This window comes from Rattus norvegicus, chromosome 1 (genome assembly GCF_036323735.1).
Source record: "Rattus norvegicus strain BN/NHsdMcwi chromosome 1, GRCr8, whole genome shotgun sequence".
NCBI lineage: Eukaryota > Metazoa > Chordata > Mammalia > Rodentia > Muridae > Rattus > Rattus norvegicus.
The window spans coordinates 67,581,888-67,599,475 of record NC_086019.1 but is presented as its reverse complement, the minus strand read 5'-3'; the positions used below and the strand labels follow the sequence as shown (position 1 = coordinate 67,599,475).

Below are 17,588 nucleotides of genomic sequence, written 5' to 3'. Positions count from 1 at the left end.
TAATGAAAATGAAGATACAACATACCCAAACTTATGGGACACAATGAAAGCTGTGCTAAGAGGAAAACTCATAGCGCTGAGTGCCTGCAGAAAGAAACAGGAAAGAGCATATGTCAGCAGCTTGACAGCACACCTAAAAGCTCTAGAACAAAAAGAAGCAAATACACCCAGGAGGAGTAGAAGGCAGGAAATAATCAAACTCAGAGCTGAAATCAACCAAGTAGAAACAAAAAGGACCATAGAAAGAATCAACAGAACCAAAAGTTGGTTCTTTGAGAAAATCAACAAGATAGATAAACCCTTAGCCAGACTAACGAGAGGACACAGAGAGTGCGTCCAAATTAACAAAATTAGAAATGAAAAGGGAGACATAACTACAGATTCAGAGGAAATTCAAAAAATCATCAGATCTTACTATAAAAACCTATATTCAACAAAATTTGAAAATCTTCAGGAAATGGACAATTTCCTAGACAGATACCAGGTATCGAAGTTAAATCAGGAACAGATAAACCAGTTAAACAACCCCATAACTCCTAAGGAAATAGAAGCAGTCATTAAAGGTCTTCCAACCAAAAAGAGCCCAGGTCCAGACGGGTTTAGTGCAGAATTCTATCAAACCTTCATAGAAGACCTCATACCAATATTATCCAAACTATTCCACAAAATTGAAACAGATGGAGCACTACCGAGAAACTTCTACGAAGCCACAATTACTCTTATACCTAAACCACACAAAGACACAACAAAGAAAGAGAACTTCAGACCGATTTCCCTTATGAATATCGACGCAAAAATACTCAATAAAATTCTGGCAAACCGAATTCAAGAGCACATCAAAACAATCATCCACCATGATCAAGTAGGCTTCATCCCAGGCATGCAGGGATGGTTTAATATACGGAAAACCATCAACGTGATCCATCATATAAACAAACTGAAAGAACAAAACCACATGATCATTTCATTAGATGCTGAGAAAGCATTTGACAAAATTCAACACCCCTTCATGATAAAAGTCCTGGAAAGAATAGGAATTCAAGGCGCATACCTAAACATAGTAAAAGCCATATACAGCAAACCAGTTGCTAACATTAAACTAAATGGAGAGAAACTCGAAGCAATCCTACTAAAATCAGGGACTAGACAAGGCTGCCCACTCTCTCCCTACTTATTCAATATAGTTCTTGAAGTTCTAGCCAGAGCAATCAGACAACAAAAGGAGATCAAGGGGATACAGATCGGAAAAGAAGAAGTCAAAATATCACTATTTGCAGATGACATGATAGTATATTTAAGTGATCCCAAAAGTTCCACCAGAGAACTACTAAAGCTGATAAACAACTTCAGCAAAGTGGCTGGGTATAAAATTAACTCAAATAAATCAGTTGCCTTCCTCTATACAAAAGAGAAACAAGCCGAGAAAGAAATTAGGGAAACGACACCCTTCATAATAGACCCAAATAATATAAAGTACCTCGGTGTGACTTTAACCAAGCAAGTAAAAGATCTGTACAATAAGAACTTCAAGACACTGAGGAAAGAAATTGAAGAAGACCTCAGAAGATGGAAAGATCTCCCATGCTCATGGATTGGCAGGATTAATATAGTAAAAATGGCCATTTTACCAAAAGCAATCTACAGATTCAATGCAATCCCCATCAAAATACCAATCCAATTCTTCAAAGAGTTAGATAGAACAATTTGCAAATTCATCTGGAATAACAAAAAACCCAGGATAGCTAAAGCTATCCTCAACAATAAAAGGACTTCAGGGGGAATCACTATCCCTGAACTCAAGCAGTATTACAGAGCAATAGTGATAAAAACGCATGGTATTAGTACAGAGACAGACAGATAGACCAATGGAATAGAATTGAAGACCCAGAAATGAACCCACACACCTATGGTCACTTGATTTTTGACAAAGGAGCCAAAACCATCCAATGGAAAAAAGATAGCATTTTCAGCAAATGGTGCTGGTTCAACTGGAAGGCAACATGTAGAAGAATGCAGATCGATCCATGCTTATCACCCTGTACAAAGCTTAAGTCCAAGTGGATCAAGGACCTCCACATCAAACCAGACACACTCAAACTAATAGAAGAAAAACTAGGGAAGAATCTGGAACACATGGGCACTGGAAAAAATTTCCTGAACAAAACACCAATGGCTTATGCTCTAAGATCAAGAATCGACAAATGGGATCTCATAAAACTGCAAAGCTTCTGTAAGGCAAAGGACACGGTGGTTAGGACAAAACGGCAACCAACAGATTGGGAAAAGATCTTTACCAATCCTACAACAGATAGAGGCCTTATATCCAAAATATACAAAGAACTCAAGAAGTTAGACCGCAGGGAAACAAATAACCCTATTAAAAATGGGGTTCAGAGCTAAACAAAGAATTCACAGCTGAGGAATGCCGAATGGCTGAGAAACACCTAAAGAAATGTTCAACATCTTTAGTCATAAGGGAAATGCAAATCAAAACAACCCTGAGATTTCACCTCACACCAGTGAGAATGGCTAAGATCAAAAACTCAGGTGACAGCAGATGCTGGCGAGGATGTGGAGAAAGAGGAACACTCCTCCATTGTTGGTGGGATTGCAGACTGGTAAAACCATTCTGGAAATCAGTCTGGAGGTTCCTCAGAAAATTGGACATTGAACTGCCTGAGGATCCAGCTATACCTCTCTTGGGCATATACCCAAAAGATGCCTCAACATATAAAAGAGACACGTGCTCCACTATGTTCATCGCAGCCTTATTTATAATAGCCAGAAAATGGAAAGAACCCAGATGCCCTTCAACAGAGGAATGGATACAGAAAATGTGGTACATCTACACAATGGAATATTACTCAGCTATCAAAAACAACGAGTTTATGAAATTCGTAGGCAAATGGTTGGAACTGGAAAATATCATCCTGAGTGAGCTAACCCAATCACAGAAAGACATACATGGTATGCACTCATTGATAAGTGGCTATTAGCCCAAATGCTTGAATTACCCTAGATCCCTAGAACAAACGAAACTCAAGACGGATGATCAAAATGTGAATGCTTCACTCCTTCTTTAAATGAGGAAAAAGAATACCCTTGGCTGGGAAGGGAGAGGCAAAGATTAAAACAGAGACTGAAGGAACACCCATTCAGAGCCTGCCCCACAGGTGGCCCATACATATACAGCCACCCAATTGGACAAGATGGATGAAGCAAAGAAGTGCAGACCGACAGGAGCCGGATGTAGATCGCTCCTGAGAGACACAGCCAGAATACAGCAAATACAGAGGCGAATGCCAGCAGCAAACCACTGAGCTGAGAATAGGTCCCCCGTTGAAGGAATCAGAGAAAGAACTGGAAGAGCTTGAAGGGGCTCGAGACCCCAAAAGTACAACAATGTCAAGCAACCAGAGCTTCCAGGGACTAAGCCACTACCTAAAGACTATATATGGACTGACCCTGGACTCTGACCCCATAGGTAGCAATGAATATCCTAGTAAGAGCACCAGTGGAAGGGGAAGCCCTGGGTCCTGCTAAGACTGAACCCCCAGTGAACTAGACTATGGGGGGAGGGCGGCAATGGGGGGAGGGTTGGGAGGGGAACACCCATAAGGAAGGGGAGGGGGGAGGGGGATTTGCCCGGAAACCGGGAAAGGGAATAACACTTGAAATGTATATAAGAAATACTCAAGTTAATAAAAAAAAAATGTAAAAAAAAAAAAAAAAAGATAGAAAGATCTCCCAGGCTCATGGATTTTCAAGATTAATATAGTAAAAATGGCCATTTTGCCAATATCAATCTACAGATTCAATGAAATACACATAAAATTTCAACACAATTCTTCACAGACTTAAAAAGAGCAATTTGCAAATTCATTTGGAATAACAAAAATAAACAGGATAGCAAAAACTAACCTCAACAATAAAAGAATTTCTGAGGGAATCACCATCTCTGACGTCAAACTGTATTACAGAACAATAGTGATACAAACTGTATGGTATTGGTACAGAGACAAGCAGGTAGATCAATGAAACACAATTGAAGACCCAGAAATGAACCCAAACACCTATAGTCACATGATCTTTGACAAAGGAGCTAATACCATCCACTGGAAAAAATAGCGCATTTTCAACAAATAGTGTTGGTTCAACTAGAGGTCAGCATGCAGCAGAATGCAAAGCAATCCATTCTTATTGCCCCGTACAAAGCTCAAGTCCAAATGGATCAAGGACCTCCAAATAAAACCAGATGTACTCAAACTAATAGAAAAAATGGGGAAGAGCCTCGAATACATGAGCACTGGAGACATTTTCCTGAACATAACGCCAGTGGCGTATGCTCTAAGATCAAATAGAAAAATGGGAAGTCATAAAATTTGAAAGCTTCTATAAGGCAAAGAACACTGTCAATAGGACACAGCTTCAACCAACAGATTGGGAAAAGATTTTTACCAACCCTACATCTGATAGAGGGCTAATTTCCAATATATACAAAAAATAAAAGAAGTTAGACTCCAGAGAATCAAATCACCCAATTAAAAATGTGCTACAGTGCTAAACAAAGAATTCTCAGCTGAAGAATATCGAATGGCTGAGAAGTACCTAAAGAAATGTTAAACATCTTAGTCATCATGGAAATGGAAATCAAAAGAACCCTGAGATTCCACCTCACACCAGTCAGAATGGCTAAGATCAAAAGCTCAGGTGACAACAGATGCAGGCAAGGATGTGGAGAAAGAGGAACACTCCTCCATTGTTGTTAGCTGGTACAAGCACTCTGGAATTCAGTCTGGAGGTTCCTCAGAAAATTGGACATAGAACTACCTGAGGACACAGCCATACCTCTCCTGGGCATATACCCAAAAGATGCTCCAACATATAACATGCAAATATGCTCCACTAAGTTCATAGCAGCCTTACTTATAATAGCCAAAAACTGGAAAGAAACTAGATCTTCTTCAACAGAGGAATGGATACAGAAGTAGAAGACTAATGATTTGTTTCAGTTAATTTTAGATCCAGCCACTTTACTGAAGTTGTTTAACAGCTATAGGAGTTCTCTGGTGGAATTTTGGGGGCAACTTAAGTATACTATCATATCATCTGCAAATAGTGTTATTTTGACTTCTTCCTTTCCAATTTATATCCCTTTGACCTCTCTTTGTTTTCTAATTTCTCTGGCTAAATCTTCAAGTACTGTACTGAATAGATAAGAAGAGAGTGGGCAGTCTTGTCTAGTCCCTGATTTTAGTGGGATTGCTTCACGTTTCTCTCCATTTACGTTGATTTTGGTTACTGGTTTACTATATATTGCTTTTACTAAGTTTAGGTATGGGCCTTGAATTCCTGATCTTTCCAAGACTGTTATCATCAACAGGTGTTGAATTTTGTCAAATGCTTTCTCAGCATCTAATGAAATGATCATGCGGTTTATTTTCTTGAGTTTGTTTATATAGTGGATTGGGTTGTTTGATTTCCTTGTTGAACATCCTTGCATCTCTGGGATGAAGCCTACTTGATCATCGTGAATGATCATTTTTATGTGTTCTTTGATTTGGTTCGTGAGAATTTTATTGAGTATTTTTGCATCAATATTCATGAGGGAAATTGATCTGAAGTTCTCTTTCTTTATAGGATTTTTGTGTGGTTTAGGTATAAACATAATTATGGTTTCAGAAAACCAGTTAGATAGTATTCCTTCCATTTCCATTTTGTGGAATTGTTTAAAGAGTACTGGTATTAGGTCTTTTTTGAAGCTCAGAAAGAATTCCGCACTAAACCCACCTGGTCCTAGTCTTTTGCTGTTGTTGTTGTTGTTGTTGTTGTTGTTGTTGTTGTTGTTGTTGTTAGGAGAATTTTGGGGGTTATGGGACTTCTTAGATGGTTTATCTGATCCTGATTTAACTGTGGTACCTGGATCTGTCTAGAAAATTATCCATTTCGCCTAAATTTTCCCGGTTTTTTTTTTTTTTGAGTATAGGCTTTTGTAATTGGATCTGATAATTTTTTAATTTCCTCAGTTTCTGTTGTTATGTCTCCCTATTCATTTCTACACTTGATCTTAGCCAAAAGGCCGAGAAGCGATCCGCTATTCATTTCTAATTTTGTTGATTTGGATACAGTCTCTCTGCTCTACACTCTGGTTAGGATGGCAAAGGGTTTATGTATCTTGTTGATTTTTCTCAAAGAACCAGCTCCTGGTTTTGTTGATTCTTTGAATAGTCCTTTTTGTTTCTACTTGGTTGATTTCAGCTCGGAGTTTGATTATTTCTTACCCTCTACTCTTCTTAAGTGAATATGCTCCTTTTTGTTCTAGAGCTTTGAGGTGTACTGTCAAGATGCTAGTGTATTTCCTTTCCAATTTCTTTTTGGAAGCACTCAGAGCTATGGCTTTTCATCTTAGCACTGCTCTCATTGTGTTCCATAAGTTTGGGCATATTATGCTGTCATTTTCATTAAATTCTAAAAAGTCTTTCATTTTTTTCCTTAGTTCTTCCTTGACCAAGTTATCATTGAGTAAAGCATTGTTCAGCTTCCATGTGTATGTGGGTTTTCTGATTGTTTTGTTGTTATTGAAGACCAGTCTTTGTCGATGGTGATCTGATAGGATGCATGGGATTATGCAAATCTCCTTGTATCTATTGAGACCAGTTTTGTAACCAATTATTTGGTCAATTTTGAAGAAGGTGCCATTAGGTGCTGAGAAGAAGGTATATTCTTTTTTTTTTTTAGGATGAAATGTTGTATAGATGTCTATTAAGTGCATTTGGTTAATAATTTCTGTTAGTTTCACTGTGTCACCATTCAGTTTCTGTTACCCTGATCTGTTCATTGATGAGAGTGGTATGTTGAAATCTCCTACTATTATTGCGTGTCGTGCAGTGTACTCTTTGAGCTTTAGTAAAGTTTCCTTTATAAATGTGAGTGTCCTTGCATTTGGAGGATAGATATTCACAATTGAGGGTTCAACTTGGTAGATTTTTTTTCCTATGATGAATATAAAGTGTCCTTCCTTATCTTACTTGATAACTTTTGATTGAAAGTTGATTTCATTTGATATTAGAATGGCTACTCCAGTTTGCTTCCTGAAGTCATTTGCTTGGAATTTTTTTCCAGATCTTTACTCTTTGGTACTATCTGTCTTTGTCATTAAGGTATGTATCCTGTGTGCAGGAAAATTCTGGGTCCTGTTTATGTATCTAATCTGTTAATGTATGTCATTTTGGGGGGAAATTGGTTCCATTGGTTTTAAGACATATTAAGGAATGTGATTGTTTCATTTTATTTTTCTTGTTAAAGGTGGGATTATGTTTCTTTGACTAGCTTGTTTGGGGTTTGTGGCAAGAAGGTTACTTTCTTGCCTTTTCTATGGTGTAGTTTCCCTCTTGTGTTGGAGATTTCCACCTATTATCCTTTGTAGGGCTGGATTTGTGGAAAGATATTATGTAAATTTGGTTTTGTCATGGACTATCTTAATTTCTCTGTCGATGTTAATTGAGAATTTTGCTGAACAGAGCTGCCTGGACTGGCATTTGTGTTCACTTAGGGTCTGTATGACATCTGCCCAGGCTTTCATTGTCTCTGGTGAGAAGTCAGGTGTAATTCTCATATATTTGCTTTTATATGTTACTAGACATTTTTCCCTACACCTTTTAATATTCTTTCTTTGATTTGTGCATTTGGTGTTTTGACCATTATGTGATGAGAGGAATTTCTTTTCTGGTCCAATCTATTTGGAGTTCTGTAGGCTTCTGGTATATTTATGAACATCACTTTCTTTAGGTTAGGGAAATTTTCTTCTGTAATTTTGTTGAAGATATTTACTGGTCTTTAAAGTTGGGGATCTTTGCTCTCTTCTTCACCTATTATCCTTAGGTTTGATCTTCTCACTGTGTCCTGGAATTCCTGGATGTTTTGGATTAGGCGGTTTTTGTGTTTTACATTATCTTTGATGATGGTTTCAATGATATCTATGCTATCTTCTGCCCCTGAGATTCTGTCTTTTATCTCTGGTATTCTGTTGGGGATGTTTGCATATATGACTCCTGATCTCTTTCCTAGGTTTTCTATCCTCAGGGTTGTCTCTCTTTGTGCTTTTTCTTTAGTGTTTCCATTTCCATTCTTAGATCCTGGATGGCTTTATTCAATTCCTTCACCTGTTTGGTTGTGTTTTCTTGTAATATTTTAAGGGATTTTGTGTATTTCCATTTTAAGGACTTCTATTTGTTTACCTGTGTTCTCTTATATTTTTTTCTATTTTTCTCCATCTTTATTAACTTCGGTATTCTTATTTACATTTCAACTGTTACTCCCTTTCCCTCTTTCCAGGCCAACATCCCACTGACCCCTCCTGTTCCCCTTCTATATGGTTGTTCACCTCCCCATCCTCACCCCATTACCGCCCTCCCCCAAACAATCAGGTTTACTGGGGGTTCAGTCTTGGCAGGACCAAGGCCTTCCTCTTACACTGGTGATCTTACTAGGCTATTCATTCTGACCTACGCGGTTGGCTCCCAGGGTAAGTCCATGTATAATCTTTGGGTAGTGGCTTAGTTGCTGGAAGTTCTAGTTGGTTGGCATTGTTCATCTTATGCAGTCTCAAGCCCCTTCAAGATCTTTCAGTCCTTTCTCTCAGTCCTTCAACGGGGATCCCATTCCCAGATCAGTGGTTTGCTGCTGGCATTCAGCTATGTATTTGCTGTATTCTGGCTGTGTTTCTCAGGAGAGATCTACATCCAGTTCCTGTCGGCCTGCAATTCTTTGCTTCATCCATCTTATCTAATTTGGTGGCTTTACATGTATCGGCCACATGTGGGGCAGGCTCTGAATGGGTGTTCCTTCTGCCTCTGTTCTAAACTTTACCTCTCTATTCCCTCCCAAGGGTATTCTTGTTCCCCTTTTAAAAAAGGAGTAAACATTCGCATTTTGGTCATCCCTCTTGAGTTTCATGTGTTCTGTGCATCTGGGGTAATTCGAGTAACTGGGCTAATATCTAATTATCAATGAGTGCATACCATGTGTGTTTTCCTGTGATTGGATACCTCACTCAGGATGATATTTTCCAGTTCCATCCATTTGCCTATGAATTTCATAAAGTCATTGTTTTTGATAGTTGAGTAATATTCCCTTGTGAAGATGTACCACATTTTCTGTATCCATTCCTCTGTTTAAGTGCATCTGGGTTCTTTCCAGTTTCTGGCTATTATAAATAAGGCTGCTATAACATAGTGGAACATACGTCTGTGTTATATGTTGGGGCATCTTTTGGGTATATGCCCAAGAGAGGTATAGATGGGTCCTAAGGTGATTCAGTGTCCAATTAACTGAGGAACTTCCAGACTGATTTCCAGAATGATTGTACCAGTCTGCAATCCCACCAAAATGGTGAAGTGTTCCTCTTTCTCTGCATCCTCAACAACATCTACTGTCACCTGCCTTTTTGATCTTAGCCATTCTGACTGGTTTGAGGTGAAATCTCAAGGTTGTTTTGATTTGCATTTCCCTTATGACTAAATAAGTTAAGCACTTCTTTAGGTGTTTCTCAGTCATTTGGCATTCTTCAGCTGTGAATTCTTTGTTGATCTCTGAGTCCCTTTTTTTAATAGTGCTATTTGTCTCGCTGCAGTCTAACTTCTTCACTTCTCTGTATATTTTGGATATAAGTCCTCTATCAGTTGTAGGATTGGTAAAGATCTTTTCCCACTCTATTGGTTGCCATTATGCCTTAACAACAGTGTCATTTGCCTTACAGAAGATTTGTAGTTTAATGAGACTCCTTTTTGTTAATTATTGATCGTAGAGCATAAGATATTGGTGTTTTGCTCAGGAAATTTTCTCCACTGCCGTGTGTTCGAGATTCTTCCCCACTTTATCTTCTATTAGTTTCAGTGTATCTGGTTTGATATGGAGGGCCTTGATCCACTTGGACTTAAGCTTTGTACAGGAGATAAGAATGGATTGATCTGCATTCTTCTACATGCTGTCTTCCAGTTGAAAAAGCACCATTTGCTGAAAATGCTATCTTTTTTCCATTGGATGGTTTTGGCTCCTTTGTCAAAAATCAAGTGACCATAGGTGTGTGGGTTCATTTCTGGGTCTTCAATTCTATTCCACTTGTCTATCTATCTGTCTCTGTACCAATACCATGCAGTTTTTATCACTATTGCTCTGTAATACTGCTTGAGTTCAGGGATAGTGATTCCCCCCAGAAGTCCTTTTATTGTTGAGGATAGTTTTAGCTATCCTGGAATTTTTGTTATTCCAGATGAATTTGTAAATTGTTCTGTCTAACTCTCTGAAGAATTGGATTGTAATTTTGACAGATATTGCATTGAATCTGAAGATCACTTTTGGTAAAATGGCCATTTTTACTATATTAATCCTGCCAATCCATGAGCATTGGGGATCTTTCCATCTTCTGAAATCTTCTTCAATTTCTTTCTTCATAGACTTGAAGTTCTTATCATACAGATCTTTCATTTGCTTTGTTAAAGTCACATCAAGGTATTTTATATCATTTGGGACTATTATGAAGGTTGTCATTTCCCTAATTTCTTTCTCGGAATGTTTCTCTTTTGCGTAGAAGAAGGCTACTGATTTATTTGAGTTAATTTTATACGCAGCCACTTTCTGAAGGTGTTTATCAGGTTTAGTAGTTTTCTGGTGGAACTTTTGGGATCACGTAAGTATACAATCATATCTTCTGCAAATAGTGATGTTTTACTTCTTCTTTTCCAATCTGTATCCTTTTGATCTCCTTTCGTTGTCTGATTGCTCTGGCTAGGACCTCAAGAACTATATTGAATAAGTAGGAAGAGAGTGGGCAGCCTTTTCTAATCCCTGATTTTAGTGGGATTGCTTCAAGTTTCTCTCCACTTAGTTTAATATTAACTATAGGTTTGCTGCTTATGGCTTATACTACATTTATGTTTGGGCCTTCAACTCCTGTTCTTTCCAGAACTTTTATCATGAAGGGCTGTTGAATTTTGTCAAAAGCTTTCTCAGCATCTAATGAAATGATCATGTGGGTTTTATCTTTCAGTTTGTTTATATAGTGGATTACATTGATGGTTTTCCATTTAGTAAACCATCCCTGCATCCCTTGAATGAAGCCTACATGATCACAATGGATTATTGTTTTGATATGCTCTTGGATTCGGTTTGCAGAATTTATTGAGTATCTTTGCGTAAGGGAAATTGTTCTGAAGTTCTCTTTCTTAGTTGGGTCTTTGTGTGGTTTAGGTAGAAGTGTAATTGTGGCTTCATAGAAGGAATTCGGTAGCACTCCATCTGTTTCAATTTCATGAAATAGCTTGAATAGTATTGGTATGACGTCTTCTATGGAGGTCTGATAGAATTCTGCACTGAACCCTGCCAGACCTGGTCTCTTTTTTAGTTGGGAGACTTTTATTGAGTGCTTCTATTCCTTTAGGAGTTATGGGGTTGTTAAATGGTTTATTTAATCCTAATTTAACTTCTGTTACTGGTATCTGTCTAAGAAATTGTCCATTTCCTCCAGATTTTCAAGTTTTGTTGAATATAGGCTTTTATAGTAAAATCTGTTGATTTTTTTGAATTTCCACTGATTTGGTAGTTATGTCTCCCTTTTCATTTCTGATTTTGTTAATTTGGTCACACTCTCTGTGTCCTCTGGTTAATCTGGTTAAGGGTTTATCTATCTTGTTGATTATCTCAAAGAACCAACTTTTGGTTCTGTTCATTCTATGGTCCTTTTTGTTTCTACTTGGTTAATTTCAGCTCTGAGTTTATTTCCTGCCTTCTACTCCTCCTGTGTGTATTTGCTTCCTTTTTTTCTAGAGCTTTTAGGTGTGCTGTCAAGCTGCTGACATATGCTCTCTCTTGTTTCTTTCTGCAGGAACACAGAGCTATGAGTATTCATCTTAGCCCAGCTTTCATTGTGTCCCATAAGTTTGGGTATGTTGTACCTTCATTTTCATTAGATTCTAAGAAGTCTTTAGTTTCTTTCTTTATTTCTTCCTTGACCAGATTTTCATTGAGTAGAGCATTATTCAACTTCCATTTATATGTGGGCATTCTTTCCTTATTGTTATTGAAAACCAGCTTTAGCCCGTGGTTGTCTGATAGGACACAGAGGATTATTTCTATCTTTCTGTATCTGTTGAGGCCTGTTCTATGTCCGATTATACGGCCAATTTTGGAGAAAGTACAATGTGGTGAGAAGAAGGTATATCCTTTTGTTTTACGATAGAATGTTATATAAATATCTGTTAAATACATTTGGTTCATGACTTCTCTTAGTCTGTCTATGTCTCTTTAATTTCTGTTTCCATGATCTGTCCATTGATGAGCGTAGGGTGTTGAAATCTCCTACTATTATTGTGTGAGCTACAATGTGTGCTATGACCTCTAGTAAGGTTTCTTTTATGTATGCAGGTGCTCTTGTATTTGGAGCACAGATATTTAGGACTGAGAGTTAATTTTGGTGGATTTTTCCATTGTGAATATGAAGTGTCCCTCCTTATCTTTTTGGATGACTTTTGGTTGAAAATCGATTTTATTCCATATTAGAATGTCTACTCCAGCTTGCTTCTTCTGACAATTTGCTTGGAACGTTGTTTTCCAGCCTTTTACTCTGAGGTAGTGTCTGTCTTTGTCTCTGAGGTATGTTTCCTGTAGGCAGCAAACTGTTGGGTCCTCATTGCATATCCAGTTTGTTAATCTGTGTCTTTTTATAGGGGAATTGAGTCCATTGATGTTGAGAGGTATTAAGGAATAGTGATTGTTGTTTCCTGTTATATTCGTGTTTGGACGTGAGATTATGTTTGTGCTTGTCTTCTTTTCTGTTGCAAAACAATTAATTTCTTGCATTGTCTAGGGTGAACCTTGCCTACTTGTGGTGGGCTTTACCATTTATTAGCCTTTGTAGGGCTGTATTTGTAGAAAGATATTGTGTAAATTTGGTTTTGTCATGGAATATCTTGGTTTCTCCATATATGTTAATTGAGAGTTTTGCTGCATACATTACCTGGGCTGGCATCTGTGTTCTCTTAGGGTCTGTATGACATCTTTCCAGGTGTTTCTGGCTTTCATAGTCTCTGGTGAGAAGTCTGATGCAAATCTGATATGTCTGCTTCTATATGTTACTTGACCTTTTTCCCCTACTGCTTTTAATATTCTTTCTTTGTTTTGTGCATTTGGTGTTTTGACTATTATGTGATGGGAGGAGTTTCTTTTCTGGTCCAATCTATTTGGAGTTCTGTAGACTTCTTGTATCTTTATGCGTATCTCTTTCTTTACGTTAGGGAAGTTTTCTTTTATGATTTTGTTGAAGATATTTACAGGTTTTTTTGAGTTGGAATCTTCAGTCTCTTCTATACCTATTATCCTTAGCTTTGATCTTCTCATTGAGTCCTGGATTTCCTGTATGTTTTGGACCAGTAGCTTTTTCCATTTGACATTATCTTTGACAGTTGTTTCGATGATTTCTATGGAATCTTCTACTCCTGAGTTTCTCTCTTCTATCTCTTGCATTCTGTTGGTGATGCTTGTATCTATGGCTCCTTGTCTCTTCCTTTGGTTTTCTATTTCCAGGATTGTCTCCCTTTGTTCTCTGTTTATTGCTTCTATTTCCATTTTTAATTCCTTCCCTTTTTGATTGTGTTATCTTGTAATTCTTTCAGGGATTTTTGCATTTCCTCTCTATAGATTTCTGCTTGTTTATTTGCGTTTACCTGCGTTTCTCTAAGGGAGTTCTTTATGTCTTTCTTGAAGTCCTCCATCATCATGATCACATGTGATTTTAAGTCTAGATCTTGTTTTTCTGGTGTGTTTGGATAGTCAGTGTTTGCTTTGGTGGGAGATTTGAGCTCCAATGATGCCATGTAATCTTGGTTTCTGTTGCTTGCGTTCCTGTGCTTGCCTCTTGCCATCACGTTGTCTCTGGTGTTTATTCTGCTATTTCTGGCAGTGCTTAGACCGTCCAATAGGCCTGTGTGCCAGCAGTGCTATAGACCTGTTTTCCTGTTCTCTTTCAGCCAGTTTTGAGAACAGAGTGTTCTGCTTTCAGGAGTGTAGTGGTTCCTGTCTACTGGTCTTCAGTTGCTCCTCAGGGTGTGTGTCCTGGGTCCACCAGGCAGGTCACTTGAAGCAGAAAAGTTGGTCTTATCTCTGGTCTCAGGCCTGGAGTCATTTCTCAGAGCCATGTTTCAGCTTTTTGTGAGAGCAGCAACCAGAAGGGCCTACCCCGGCTTTCCTCGGGACCCTGTGCACTGGGGGACCCAGATGGTGCTAGGCATTTTCCTCTAGAGTCAGAAATGTGGGCTAACATACATATACAGCCACCCAATTAGATAAGATGGGTGAAGCAAAGAAGTGAAGGCCGACAGGAACCAGATGTAGATCTCTCCTGAGAGACACACCCAGAATACAGCAAATACATAGGTGAATGTGTCGTCTCCGTCTCCGTCCCACAGAAAGGAGCAACACCACGACATTCTTCTCAAAGCAGTTTATTCTGGAACCTTTCTTTCTGCATGCAAGCAGCAATCTCTCTTTTCTTCCCTTCCTTTTCCCAGCCCCTGAGCACACTCCCTTATATCCTCCCTTAACTCCGCCTCCTCCGTCCAGACTGTGTAACCTCCGTTCATAGGTCCACATCACATGCCCTGATCTATCATCATGGTGTGCCTGCGCAGCTCTCATGATGGGGCGTGGCTTACTTTCAGGTGCTAGTCATAAGACTCGGCAGCAATCCCAGGCATCATCTTGCGATTGCCGCTACATCTGCTCTCCACATCTCCCCCTTCTTTATACTTTTGGCAGAGAGAATGCCTGTCTTAGGTTGCCCCTTGCAGCAATGGCCCTTACCCGTCATCGGGAGACAAACAGTTTGGGTTTGATCCCTGCCTTAGGTTGGTTACACGCCCAGGGACTACTTCTCTAGCATACCAAGGAGACTGTCCTGTCTCCACTGCTGCAAAAGCCTGAATCATTAAGGCTTGAGTTCTGCGTTGATGAAACCACATATGGCAAATGTACCACAAGGCCAGGACACTCATAAGAATCAGGCACAGGGCGAGTCCAGCGAGTCCTGCCCATTCTTTTAGCCGAGAGGCAGCTGTGGTGATCCAATTGGCCAGTCCTCCAGCTAAAGATACATCCACACGTGTGGAGTTGACATGGGCGATAGATTGTCTAAGCTCCTGAACCAGTACAATAAACACAAAAGGAGGCCACATACAGACAGGCGTAGCCTTAAAGGAAACATTAAGCCCATAAGCAAGTTGAGAAACAGAGGTTTCAAACCCTACAGATCCATTCCAATGAAAGCTTACATTACCCCAACCCCCTCCCACTAACATGCTCAGAGGAGAGATATCTGTGTAAATACCATTCACTCCACATAACAACCACACATTGAAAGGATTACTAGCTACTGCCTTAGCAGGATTCTGATAGGTCCAATTATACCCTGAAAATGAGCCATTATGGGCTGTGCTAATATAAGGAGAAAAGGTAAAATACTTCTTTACAGCTCATGTTGCCTTTCTAGCCTGACACCCAGTCCATGGCAGAAGTGACTCATGGATACCCTTGCAAAAGGGAGCCCATCTAGGTTGGGAAGGCATGGTATCATTGCCTTTGGAAATACTGGCAGACGACACCCCTCAAATCCATGTGTCATTAGCTTTGGTAAAACTATTGATAAGCATGTCAAACCATGCAGCTGATTGATTATCATTTCAGCTGAAGCTGCAATGAATCATTGACAGGCACTATTTCTCCATCCCATGGCAAAAAGGGTAACAGTAACGAAGCATTAGAAGAGAAAAACTGGGGAAACACTTGTGCCGAATGTGTCAATGGCAGGGGTTTGAGAAATACAGATAAAAGTCCTCAGCGTAGGTCTTCAGCCATCACCAAAGGAAGCATCGGCAACACTAGGAACATCCATAGTATCCTCCTTTCGTTCATCTTGGACCACTCTGGTCAGCCTCTCCGGGGCCCACAGCTGCTGTCGATGATCCTGGGGAAACACACAAACAGACCCTCTCGCCCAGACCAACACTGGGTCAAGGCCCTTCCAACAACCAGTTAAAGCATCCTTCCACATCACCATGCCCTTAGGAGAAACATCAGGGTTGACGTGACGCTTGGCTGCAACCCGACTCTGCTTATCTTCATTTAAAAAATTCAAGGTAAAGAAAGCAATGGCTAATCTTTCCCTAGGGGTGGAGCCAGTGGAGGCAATTCATCCCTTTTGTTTAATTAAACATTCTTTTAGGGTGCAATGGGCTCGTTCAATAATGCTCTGACCCTGAGGGTTATAGGGTAATCCATGGGTCAATCGAACACCCATCATTTTACAAAAGGACACAAAAGAGGCAGAAGTATAAGCCGGCCCATTATCAGTTTTCAATTCTTTAGGCTTCCCCCAGGCACTCCAAGCTTCAAAGCAATGTGCAATCACGTGATGTGCCTTCTCTCCTGTATGTAGGGAGGCAAAAACAACTCCAGAAGCTGTATCAATGGAAACATGAAGATATTTTAACTTTCCAAATTCTGGAAAGTGGGTAACATCCATTTGCCATAGGTGTAAAGGGCACAACCCGCATGGATTGACTCCCACTCCAGTCTGAGGCAATAATGGGGCACATGTTTGGCACATTTTAACAATATCCCTTATCTCAGCTCGAGAAATATTAAAGCGGGATGACAGGGTCTTTGAATTAACATGAAAATATGAATGAAAATCTTGAGCCAATGCAACAGGTGAAGCAATGAAAAAGGCCATGCATGCCCTTGAGGCTTTATCTACAATATCATTCCTCTCAGCTAGGGGTCCAAGCAACCTGGTATGAGCACGGATATGTTGTGCAAAAAAAGGTGAAGACCTATGCATAATTAAGTCTTGTAATGATAGAACCAATTTTCCAATAGTAGATTTTAAATTAACTTTGCCCACCACCTCCAAACATTGTAACATATTAACAACATATTGGCTACCAGAGATCAAATTAAAAGGGCCTGGAAATAATGCAAACACCTTAATCACAATTTGTAACTCAATAATTTGGGGTGATGCAGAGGGAAATTGTATAGTAACTGGTGCTGCTCCTGCAACTACATATGCTCCACAACCCGTCTTGGAACCATCTGTATGGTTCGTCCGTTAAGGGATGTTTAGAAGTAATATGAGGAAAAATCACAGGATGAGCTGTAATCAATTGCAATATTGGATCCTTGGGAAAATGATTATCAATGTTACCTTGAAAACTGCACCTCACAATAGCCCAATCATCTACTGTGGCTGACAACACTTCTAACTGTTTTTGCGCTTGGTGCAACTTGCCCCAAAACCGGGAACCTTACTGTCTCAATCCAAGAACTTAACTTGTCCCACTTGCCTGGGAATTTACCAGCTAGCCACCGTGACTGCGATGAGTTCTGAACGAATTTCCCCGTATGAGCCACCACTTGTGTCTCCATCTCCGTCCCACAGAAAGGAGCGACACCACGATGTTCTTCTCAAAGCAGGTTATTCAGGAACCTTTCTTTCTGCATGCAAGCAGCAATCTCTCTTTCTTCCCTTCCTTCTCCCA

At 39.5% G+C, this 17,588-nt stretch overlaps 1 pseudogene; it reads right to left on the bottom strand.

Moving 5' to 3' along the window:
* Positions 1 to 17,475, bottom strand: part of Fpr2-ps4 (formyl peptide receptor 2, pseudogene 4) — a 48,129-nt pseudogene extending 30,654 nt beyond the window's left edge.
* Between the last annotated feature and the right edge of the window lie 113 nt (positions 17,476 to 17,588).